The 10,319-nt window shown below is 38.8% G+C and overlaps 1 pseudogene; it reads right to left on the bottom strand.

The window, feature by feature from the left end:
• Positions 1–410: 410 nt before the first annotated feature.
• LOC122454908 lies at positions 411–2,277 on the bottom strand (annotated as a pseudogene).
• Between the last annotated feature and the right edge of the window lie 8,042 nt (positions 2,278–10,319).

A 10,319-nucleotide genomic window follows, 5' to 3' on the forward strand; every position in this document is an offset into this window, starting at 1 on the left:
CCCAGAAGGTAGCCTTCCTGAATTTAGGGATACTGAAGTAAGATTTAAGATTTTTAACAGCTCAGAGCAAAGTATGAGTGCTAAGATCAGAGGGGTTGTGAGCTGGGCCAAAGCTGATGGGACTTGGCAGCTACCTAAGCTTGGTTTTGCCTAACAGTTATCTGACTCCAGTTCCTCCCTGGTGAGGAAATGGCTATGGAAATAAGTGCTCAGGTTTCAGAGGACTGCTTTATCTGGGCTCAGCCCCTGCTCCAGTGTGTCCATAGAGCAGAGGTAGTCCTATTCATTTCACTGCTTCAGAAGTAGAGTTGTGGGAGGGAGCTTGGCCCACTGAAACCAAGGTGATATGATCTGCTAATGGGAGAGGCAGCTGGAAAGCAGTGGTTATATGCTTTCTTTAGACTGCTACCCTAGCAAACCATAAGCTTTACATTTAAGTTCCCCTTCTTAGTCAAGCCTCCCTCCATCACCATTATATCAGCAGGCCACTTGTCCAGGGCCCCTGAGTTAGTCATGTCCAGTGTGGGATGAGCAATGGAATTCATGTGCAGAAGTGCACAATGCTCTGATATATTACATCTCACCTTTACAGGGAAGAGCCAGTTGGCATCCTGAATGATTGGTTCAATCACCATAATCACGTGAGTGGCTGCAGCCACCGCCATTTCAGAGAGCATTCCTTCATTTTTGGTCCATAACAAGTTAAGTACAGAAATGATTACAGTGCATTTTGTTACAGCTGTTGGTATAAGCAAGCTTTGCAAGGAACTTAATTCAAAGTTAATAAAATTTTGTGGTGGCAACTTTTGACCTGTTCTCCGTAAATCTCGAAGTTTTTTTTTGTCTTAGTCTTGCACACTTGCAACTTCTGTCTATTATTCATACAGATTAAAAGTCATCAAAATTTAAGGCAATTTCCATAATTAGGGTTTTAAATCAACATCTTACAGCATGGGGTTTATCCAGGTGAGAAGCAGAGCAGTCTACAACAGCTCTGTTTCTTTAGCTTGGAGGCCCCAACATCAACTTTAAAATGCCCTTCTCATTCTGGTTCCCTAGGAGAAGCAATGGCACAGGCTTCAACTAGAACCCCCTTCATATATTCTTTCAAAGGAGTCTCCAAAGCTGGTCTTTCCCCTCACCTATCTTAATTGACTCACATTTCAGGGACAGCCCTTCCTAAGATTGCTAATGTTTTTGATGGGATTATACTGAAACATTATAATGAAACAAATAATTTTCTCTACTTGCTATCAATGGCCACACAGTTGCACCCATCTGCTGCAAATTGATCCTTACACTGTTCTACTTGATTTTCTTGGGCTCTAGAATCACTGCAGATGGTGACTGCAGCCATAAAATTAAAAGATTCTTACTCCCTGTAAGAAAAGCTATGACCAACCTAGATAGCATATTAAAAAGCAGAGGTATTACTTTGTCAAAAAAGGTCCATCAAGTCAAAGCTATGGTTTTTCCAGTAGTTACGTATGGATGTGAGAGTTGGACTATAAAGAAAGCTGAGAGCCAAAGAATAGATGAGTTTGAACTGTAGTGTTGGAGAAGACTCTTGAGAGTCCCTTGGACTGCAAGGAGATCAAACCAGTCCATCCTAAAGAAAATCAGTCCTGAATATGCATTGGAAGGCTGATGCTGAAGCTGAAGCTCCAATACTTTGGCACCTGATGAGAAGAACTGACTCCATTGGAAAAAACCCTGATGCTGGGAAAGATTGAAGGCAGGAGGAGAAGGGGACAACAGAGGCTGAGATGGTTGGATGGCATCACCGACTCGATGGACATGAGCTTGAGCAAGCTCCGGGAGTTGGTAATGGGCAGGGAAGCCTGGTGTGCTGCTGTCCATGGGGTCACAGAGTCAGACACAACTGAACACCGAAATGACTGACTGACTTGATTTGTAGCTTCAACCATTTCTTAAGTCATTTTTTTTTTAATGGAAGTCCCTGAAAGTTGATTTCTGAAGATTTGTGAGCTTAGTTCCATCTGCCTCTAACCAAATCCCAGTTTATCAAGCAGTTTCCTCTGTTTCTGGATATTTAGGGATCTCCACTTCTGTTATGCCACACAGAAAGTACACAATCTTTTCTTCAACAAGGAAAAACTCTCCATCATAATGAACAGAGATTAGAGTTAACTGATTCTCAGCATCCCCATGCATTCAGTATTTTCACAAGCGAAAGTCTTCTAGCTGAGCTGATGCTTCTTGAATATTCTGAGTTCCTGTAGGGGTTCCCTGTACTTCCTCTGGTGTCAGCACCATGCTGGCCCTGGAAGCAAGCCATCAGGCTCTTGTGAGGATGGTAGTACACTACGCCATGTTCATGCACAGCTTGAATTTTCACAAAAGACTTTTGTCTTCTCACCTCCACCCACAGTAAGCAGTGGCTAGGCTTTAGTGAGTTAAACCTGACAGGGCAGGGAGGCAGCACCAGCGATTCTCCAGGCCCTCCACTGAGCATGTCACGGGTCACTCACTGACACAGCCCTAATTCCTTCTTTATCTTTCTGTTTCTGCTGTCGCACCTGCTGCTCTCTGATAGGACCTCTAAGTAGAATTTGGCTAAATCATCATGTCACTTGCACACGGAAGTGTGCAAATTCATGGAAGCCTGGTCGTTCTATCAGGTGAAATGTGGAAGCATGGAAAAGTATAGAATATGTATGATACTACTTTAAAATTTGTTGCATAATGCAAATATAAGCATTATTATAAAAATGTATATAAATGTAAAATTATATAAAAATATATATGAATTTATAAACATTAATAATCATACAGTTTGAATCTTTGTAGGAGAAATTCTTTTCAGGATGTATTGTTCTCTCTTGTAAGAAATAATTGTACAGTTGCTTAATTGCCATTTCTGAAAAAAAAATTAATTTTAACTTGGTTGTTGTGAATTGTGACTTTGAAAGTAACTTGTCTTTTTGACAAAGGAAATGGTGAAATATGTGCTGCCAAAATACAAATTTGCTCTCTCTTCTTTTAAAGGTGCTTCTGAAAATATTCCATACACACTCTCCATATGCAGTGTAAACATCAATATTAAAATAGAAGTTAAGGAGGGATTTTGTGCCTGCTATGCACCCTATCCAATATTTAAAGCCAAACAGTTTTTAGTTAATACTGTCTCTAGTAATCACTCTATTGTTGCCACTGATGTTATTACTTTATGCATAAAACAAAGAGAGCCTCTGAGTTTTACTTTCAGCCTTTACCTGATAAAGAGTTTGAAATGTCAGTATGCAGTGTAGTATAAATACATACTAGACAAACTGAATTTAGAAGGCAATGATATATCCAAATTTGAAAGGAGATTTAGAGTTTGTTTATATTTTGCAAGTTCAGCACTGCTGAGTAATCAAGGTTACTATAATAAATAGCTATCAGTCAAGAGTCCTTCAAGAAAGAGAAATGGACAGTTAAATTGTTAAAGTCTGCATAAAAGAAGAATACATTATTAATTCACATACCAAAGAGAAAAGATATCCTGGAAAATATTTTCTAGGAAGAATTTTTAGTGGTTTTCTCATCAATCACACTAATTATTGATTTACAGACTACATACTAATAACATAGATTAAGTAGCCCCATTATTCATCACTGCATACCTACACATCTGAAATATTTCCATTGAATATTTCTTTCAATTAAATATTTTTCCAGAACAAATTTTGGTGTCAACTTTCCTACAATGAAATCAGTTCAAAAGTTCAATGCCATTTTTTTTTTTTTTCAAATCACATGCAACTGTGTTGGATTTTGTCACAGACAGGATAAACAACTATTGTCCCTATGTTAATTCCTCAAAGGGGAAAAAAGTATTGCAGTTGTGTAAATAATGATTTGTATTTGTCAAGAAGCATAAATCATTCCGAATTTTATGAAGAGAAGGGAAAACACCTTTAATAAAAAAGAAGCTAGACTTTGAGAAAACTGGCTTAAAACTCAACATTGGAAAAAAAAAAGAAACTAAGATCATGGCATCCGGTCCCATCGTTTCATGGCAAACAAGGGGGAAAGGTGGAAGCAGTGACAGCTTTCCTCTTCTTAGGCTCTAAAATCACTGAGGATGGAGATCGCAGCCATAAAATTAGAAGACGACTGCCTCTTGGCAGGAAAGCTACGACAAACCTAGACAATGTGTTACAAAGCAAAGACATCACTTTGCCAGCAAAGGTCCATATAGTCAAGGCTATGGCCTGTCTGGTAATCATGTATGAATGTGTGAGCTGGACCATGGAGAAGGCAAAGTACAGAAGAATTGATGCTTTCGAACTGTGGTGCTAGAGAAAACTCTTGAGAGTCCCTTGAACAGTAAATATATGAAACCAGTCAATCTTAAAGTAAATCAACCCTGAGTACTCATTGAAATGACTGATGTCAAAACTCCAATACTTTACCCACCTGATGCAAACAACTGACTCATTGGAAAAGACATTGATGCTGGGAAAGAGTGAAGGCAGAAGGAGAAGAAAGAGACAGAGGATGAGATGGTTGGATGGCATCACTGACTCAATGGACAGGAACTTGGGCAAACTTGGAGATGGTAAGGGACAGGGAAGCCTGGCATGCTGCAGTCCATGGGGTCACAGAGTCAAACACGACTTGGCAACTGAAAAACAACAACACTGTTTGAGAACAACCTGCACATACACATATTTAAACTGTACTGACTTGTTAATAGAGAATGTTAGGGCTTCCCTGGGGAGAAGGAAATGGCAGCCCACTCCAGTGTTCTTTCCTGGAGAATCCCAGGGATGGTGGAGCCTGGTGGGCTGCCGTCTATCGGGTCTCACAGAGTTGGACACGACTGAAGCGACTTAGCAGCAGTAGCAGCAGCAGCAGAACTTCCCTGATAGCTCAGCTGGAAAAGAATTGGCCTGCAATGCGGGAGACCTGGGTTCGATCCCTGGGTCAGGAAGATCCTCTGGAGAAGAAACTGGCAACCCATTCCAGTATTCTTGCCTGGAGAACCCCATGGACTGAGAAGCCTGGCAGGCTACAGTCTACGGGGTCGCAAGAGTCAGACACGACTTAGCGACTAAACCACAAACCAATAGAGACTGTACAAGGAACATTTTAAAGGCATAAGAAGATGTCCAAGCATGCTTAACTTTTATAAAATCAGAATCCCATAGCTGAATGTCACCACACTGGGCACTACAGAGGGAAGGCTTCCCCTCGGCTGTGTTTTGGTGTGATGAGAGCATCTGACAGAGACTCCATCACGTGCTGCCATGGTTTCTGTAATGTAAGAACATTTCCAATATCTGCCCATTTTCCATTACTATTTTCTCTGTTAGATGTTACTAGGTTTCACAATGTTTTTCTAAAAAAAAAAAAAAAAAAAAAAGGTTTACATTTTATCTTGTGAATTCACTGAATTGCATGACTCTTAGCTGCTGTATAGCTGTGGAGTTCTTCTGTCAAAAATGCAGAACCTCAGTGCGCACACAGCATGTACAGGCCTTACTCAGTCTTACTGTTGCTTTCTTACTCTCTTGGTCGAAATCATTTCTATTAGGACTATTGTGTAATAAATCATGTATTTAGAATGAGGCAAGGAATAAATGAAAACGATACAATCAAAAACACAAGATTGATAGAGGTGGTAATTTACATAATCTCTATAGAGGAAAAATCACAGGAACTGCTCAAGTAGTTTTCATTATAGACTCAAAAGTTTTATGTTGATGTCTTAAAACGCCGGTTATTTTTACCTTGAGACACTTTGAATGGAAGGTAGATTGTGTTGCGGTGCTACTTTTCCACCAGGGCCATGTATTTTACTTTTAGGCAGATATTTATTCCTTCTATTAGATTCAGTGGTTTTTCTTTTACTAGTCTACCATGGGCATTAAACTCAACTATATACTGTTTTAATAATCATTACCATTTGCCATCACCATTGTCTTCATGATAATCATAATTATGACTTCATCATCTGAAATAATACCACTAGAGCCAACAAAAATAGTAAAAGTTGCTATGTGCCAGTGGATGAATTGAGGATTTCTACAGATTGTTTTTTGCATTTATTTACCATAATAGCTCTAGGTATTCAATTTGGCTTATTAAAAAATGTGACTGAGCAAAGAATGTAAGTAGCCACTTGATTCTAAAATATGGTATCAGACCCTAGTTAGAGAGATGCTAGCAGCCAGTTTTATGACAGTGATTTGTTTTCCATATCAAAAATACAGACACACTTAAGGGAAGACTCCACCTTCTATGGTAGGTATCCTTTAGTTTTACCATCTATATAGTATTTTCACCTTCACCCCTTGCATTTCTATTTTATTCTGTGTGCTCCTCTTTAATATTTGATTGGCTTTATAAATGTAATGACCAAAATAAAATAGGTATGAATGAGTTTGAAGTGAACTGAGTGGAATGAAACTTTTTAACCCACAAATATCATTTATATAAACTCTATAGTTAACAACGTGCTTTTGGAGAAGGCAATGGCAACCTGCTCCAGTACTCTTGCCTGGAGAATCCCATGGACCCGAAGGAGCCTGGTAGGCTGCAGTCCATGCAGTCGCGAGGAGTCGGACACAACTGAGAGACTTCACTTTCACTTTTCACTTTCATGCATTGGAGAAGGAAATGGCAACCCACTCCAGTGTTCTTGCCTGGAGAATCCCAGGGACGGGGCAGCCTGGTGGGCTGCCGTCTATGGGGTCGCACAGAGTCGGACGTGACTGAAGTGACTTAGCATTAGCAGCAACAACATGCTTTATGCTCTTTTTGATGAAAACATGAATGCTTTACCCATAAGGCTAAAAATAAGGCAAGCATTTGTACTTTTAACCTTTCTTATTCTCTACTATACTTGAGATCCTAGCAAGTTGAACAAAGACAAAAATGAAATAAAATGTACACATTTTACTGACGAAGGGATAAAGCAGCTTTAGTCATAGAAGATAAGGTTCTACATATAAAAGCTTAAACGTATACAAAACTATTAGAATTAATTTGATAAGTTCACTTGTTATAATATCACTATTTAAAGTTAAACTGTGTTTCTGTATACTATCAACAAACAGAAAATAAAACTAAAACAAATATATCTTTTACAAAAGCACTAAAGAATATAAAACATGTATGGGTTAATGTAACAAAATATATATAAGATCTCTAAATAAGAACTCTGGTGATAGAAGTCAGAGAAGACTTAAATTGAGATTTATACAATGTTTATACAATGCTTCCCTGGTGGCTCAACTGGTATAAAATCTGCCTGCAATGCAGGAGACCTGGGTTCAATTTCTGGCTTGGGAAGATCCCCTGGAGAAGGGAATGGCAACCCACACCAGTGTTCTTGCCTGGAGAATGCCATGGATAGAGGAGACTGGTGGTCTACAGTCTATGGGCTCTCAGTTAGACATGACTGAGCTACTAACACACACAATGTTTATGAATTCAAAGATGCAATACTGTTATATCAATTATCCCAGAAATTATTATTAGAATTAACAAATTCTAAAAAATTTCTGAAAAAAAAAATGTTTTTTAAAATTGATAAAATGATTCTAAAATTCATGTAGAAACTCAGGTCTAAAATAGCCAAAATAATTTTGAAGATATAATTTAAACATGTTGAGAAATCACAGTGCTTTTTTCATAATCAAGACATATTGTGGTATTGACACAGAGACAGGTAACTAGATCAACTGAACTAAATTAAGTGTCCAGAAACAGACATACATTTATATGGCAAATTAATTTTTAAAATGTACCAAAGTCAATTAATGGCAAAATATAGTCTTTGGCAAATTGTTCTGGTACACTGAGCTATTCATATGTGAAGAAAATGAACCACTATCTCACACCACACAAAAACTGAGATTGATATATGACCCCAGTCTGAAAGCTAAAACTACACATCTTCTACAAGACTATATGTTATAATATCTTTACAATCTTGGCATAGTAAAGATTTCCTAGAGAGGACCAAATTAGCATTGAAAATAAAGATCTTTAATTAAAAAAAAATTAACCAACAGACATAGGTATGAAAATTAACAGGAAGTCACAGAGTGGGGGAAATGAAGGGTTATACATACACGTTTGGCAAAAGACTTGTTTCCAGAAAACACGAATGAATGTATGAGAGTAGCTCAGTCATGTCTGATGCTTTGCCACCCCATGGATTATAGCTTGCCAGGCTTTTCTGTCCATGGAATTTTCCAGGCAAGAATACTGGGGTAGGTTGCCATTTCCTTCTCCAGGGAATCTTCCCAACACAGGGATAAAACCCAGGTCTCCTGTACTGTAGGCAGATTCTTTACTGTCAGAACAACAAGGGAAACTAAAGTGAAAGTTGCTCAGTCCTGTCTGACTCTTTGAGACCCCGTTGACTGTCCACGGAGTTCTCCAGGCCAGAATACTGGAGTGGGTAGCTTTTTCGCCTCTTTAGTGGATCTTCCCAAACTAGGAATCGAACCAGGGTTCCCTGTATTGCAGGAGGATTCTTTACCAGCTGAGTTATCAGGGAAGTCCCATGAAGGAATACATGAAGACTTTCCATAAATCAATAATGAGCAAATAAAATCAGCAAAACAATAAAAACTCCAAAAAGAGAGTTGCACATTTACCAAGAAGTTAATAAAGAAGCAATCAGCATCATTAGTTATGAAGGGTGTAGAAATTCAAATATAGCACTGTTGGTGAAGACTTGAGTTCCTGATCAAAAACCTATGTATGATTTTTCAGTCCTGACCATGGGACACTAGACAGGCTCTACCTGGCAGGCCTCTTGGACTAAAGCTGCCCTCTCCACCCCGGAACTGGTGCACAGCCGGCACACTGCAGTCTCTGAATGGAGTTTCAATCAAAGATGCAGGCCTTCTCTGGCTGGCAGATATCTTAATAATATCTGCATTTCTAACCTCGGTACTTACTCCAAAGATTGTATAAGTGAATGTTGTTAGTTGCTCAGTCAAGTCCAACTTGTTGCAACTGATGGATTGTAGATGGCTAGGCTACAATGGAATTCTTGTCTATGGAATTCTTCCAGGCAAGAATACTGGAGTGGGTTGCCATTTCCTTCTCCAGGGAATCTTCCCCCCCAGGGATTGAACCCAGATCTTCTGCATTTCTTTACCATTTCTGCAGATTTGTTACCGTCTGAGCCACCAGGGAAGCCCATATGGTCATCAGCATGATTGTGTCCTGTTTCAGATGATGTACTAGGCTTAATTCACTTAAAGAAAACATTTTACTACTACTTTCAGTAAAACTTCACTACATTACTTCAGTAAAACTTCACTTAATCAACAGGTAATTATTAGATACATTTTATTGCCCTGCACTATATAATGTTTATGAACCCCTGAAGAAGACAATCATTAAAAGGGTTTATCAAACATGCTGAGTTTCATGATGGAAAGAGCAAGTTAATTCATTTGCAAGAATATTTTCCTAAGAAAAATGTAAATACTTCCTGAATAATTCACTATTTTTGATGAATAATTGAGAAATCACAGAATATTTTTTTTTAATTTAAGCTTTTTAGTGCTGTCATACTCTAAATGGGGGCTTCCCTCATAGCTCAGTCAGTAAAGAATGTGCCTGCAATGCAGGAGACCTAGGTTCAATTTCCGGGTCAGGAAGATCCTCTGGAGAAGGAAATAGCAACCCACTCCAATGTTCTCGCCTGGAGAATCCCATGGACAGAGGAGCCTGGCAGGCTATAGTCCATGGGGTCACAAGAGTCGGACATGACTTAGCAACTAAACCACCATACTATAATAGTCTGTATTCCCTCTTTTAAAAATAATAGCTATGAGGGCTTCCCTGGTGGCTCAGTGGCAAAGAAACCACCTGCCAATGCAGGAGACATGTGTTCAATCCCTGATCCAGGAAGATCCACTGAAGCCCTCAAATTCTAGAGTCCATGAGCCACAATGAGAAGCCACTGCAGTAAGAAGCCTACACACTGCAATTAGAGAGTAGGCCCCGCTCATTGCAACTAGAGAAAAGTCCATGCAGCAACTAAGACTCAGCACAGCCAAAAGTAAATAAATTAATTTTTAAAAAAGACTCTGAGAGAAAATGACTTTAAATAAAACACTAGCTATCAAATGAAATATCATTAACTATTATTATAATTGTTACAACGATTATAGAAAATATTTAAAGAGCACTTATTACATACCTGACATTGTTTAAGTACTTTATATGGACAAGCTCTTTTATTTCTCAAAAGTCATTCTGTGAGTCAGATGCTAATGCTGTCATTATTGTAGCAAGTTTAGGGTCTATCTATAAACTGCCAGAGTATTCAAGCCTGA

The sequence above is a fragment of the Cervus canadensis genome, chromosome 17 (genome assembly GCF_019320065.1).
Source record: "Cervus canadensis isolate Bull #8, Minnesota chromosome 17, ASM1932006v1, whole genome shotgun sequence".
NCBI classification, from domain to species: Eukaryota; Metazoa; Chordata; class Mammalia; order Artiodactyla; family Cervidae; genus Cervus; species Cervus canadensis.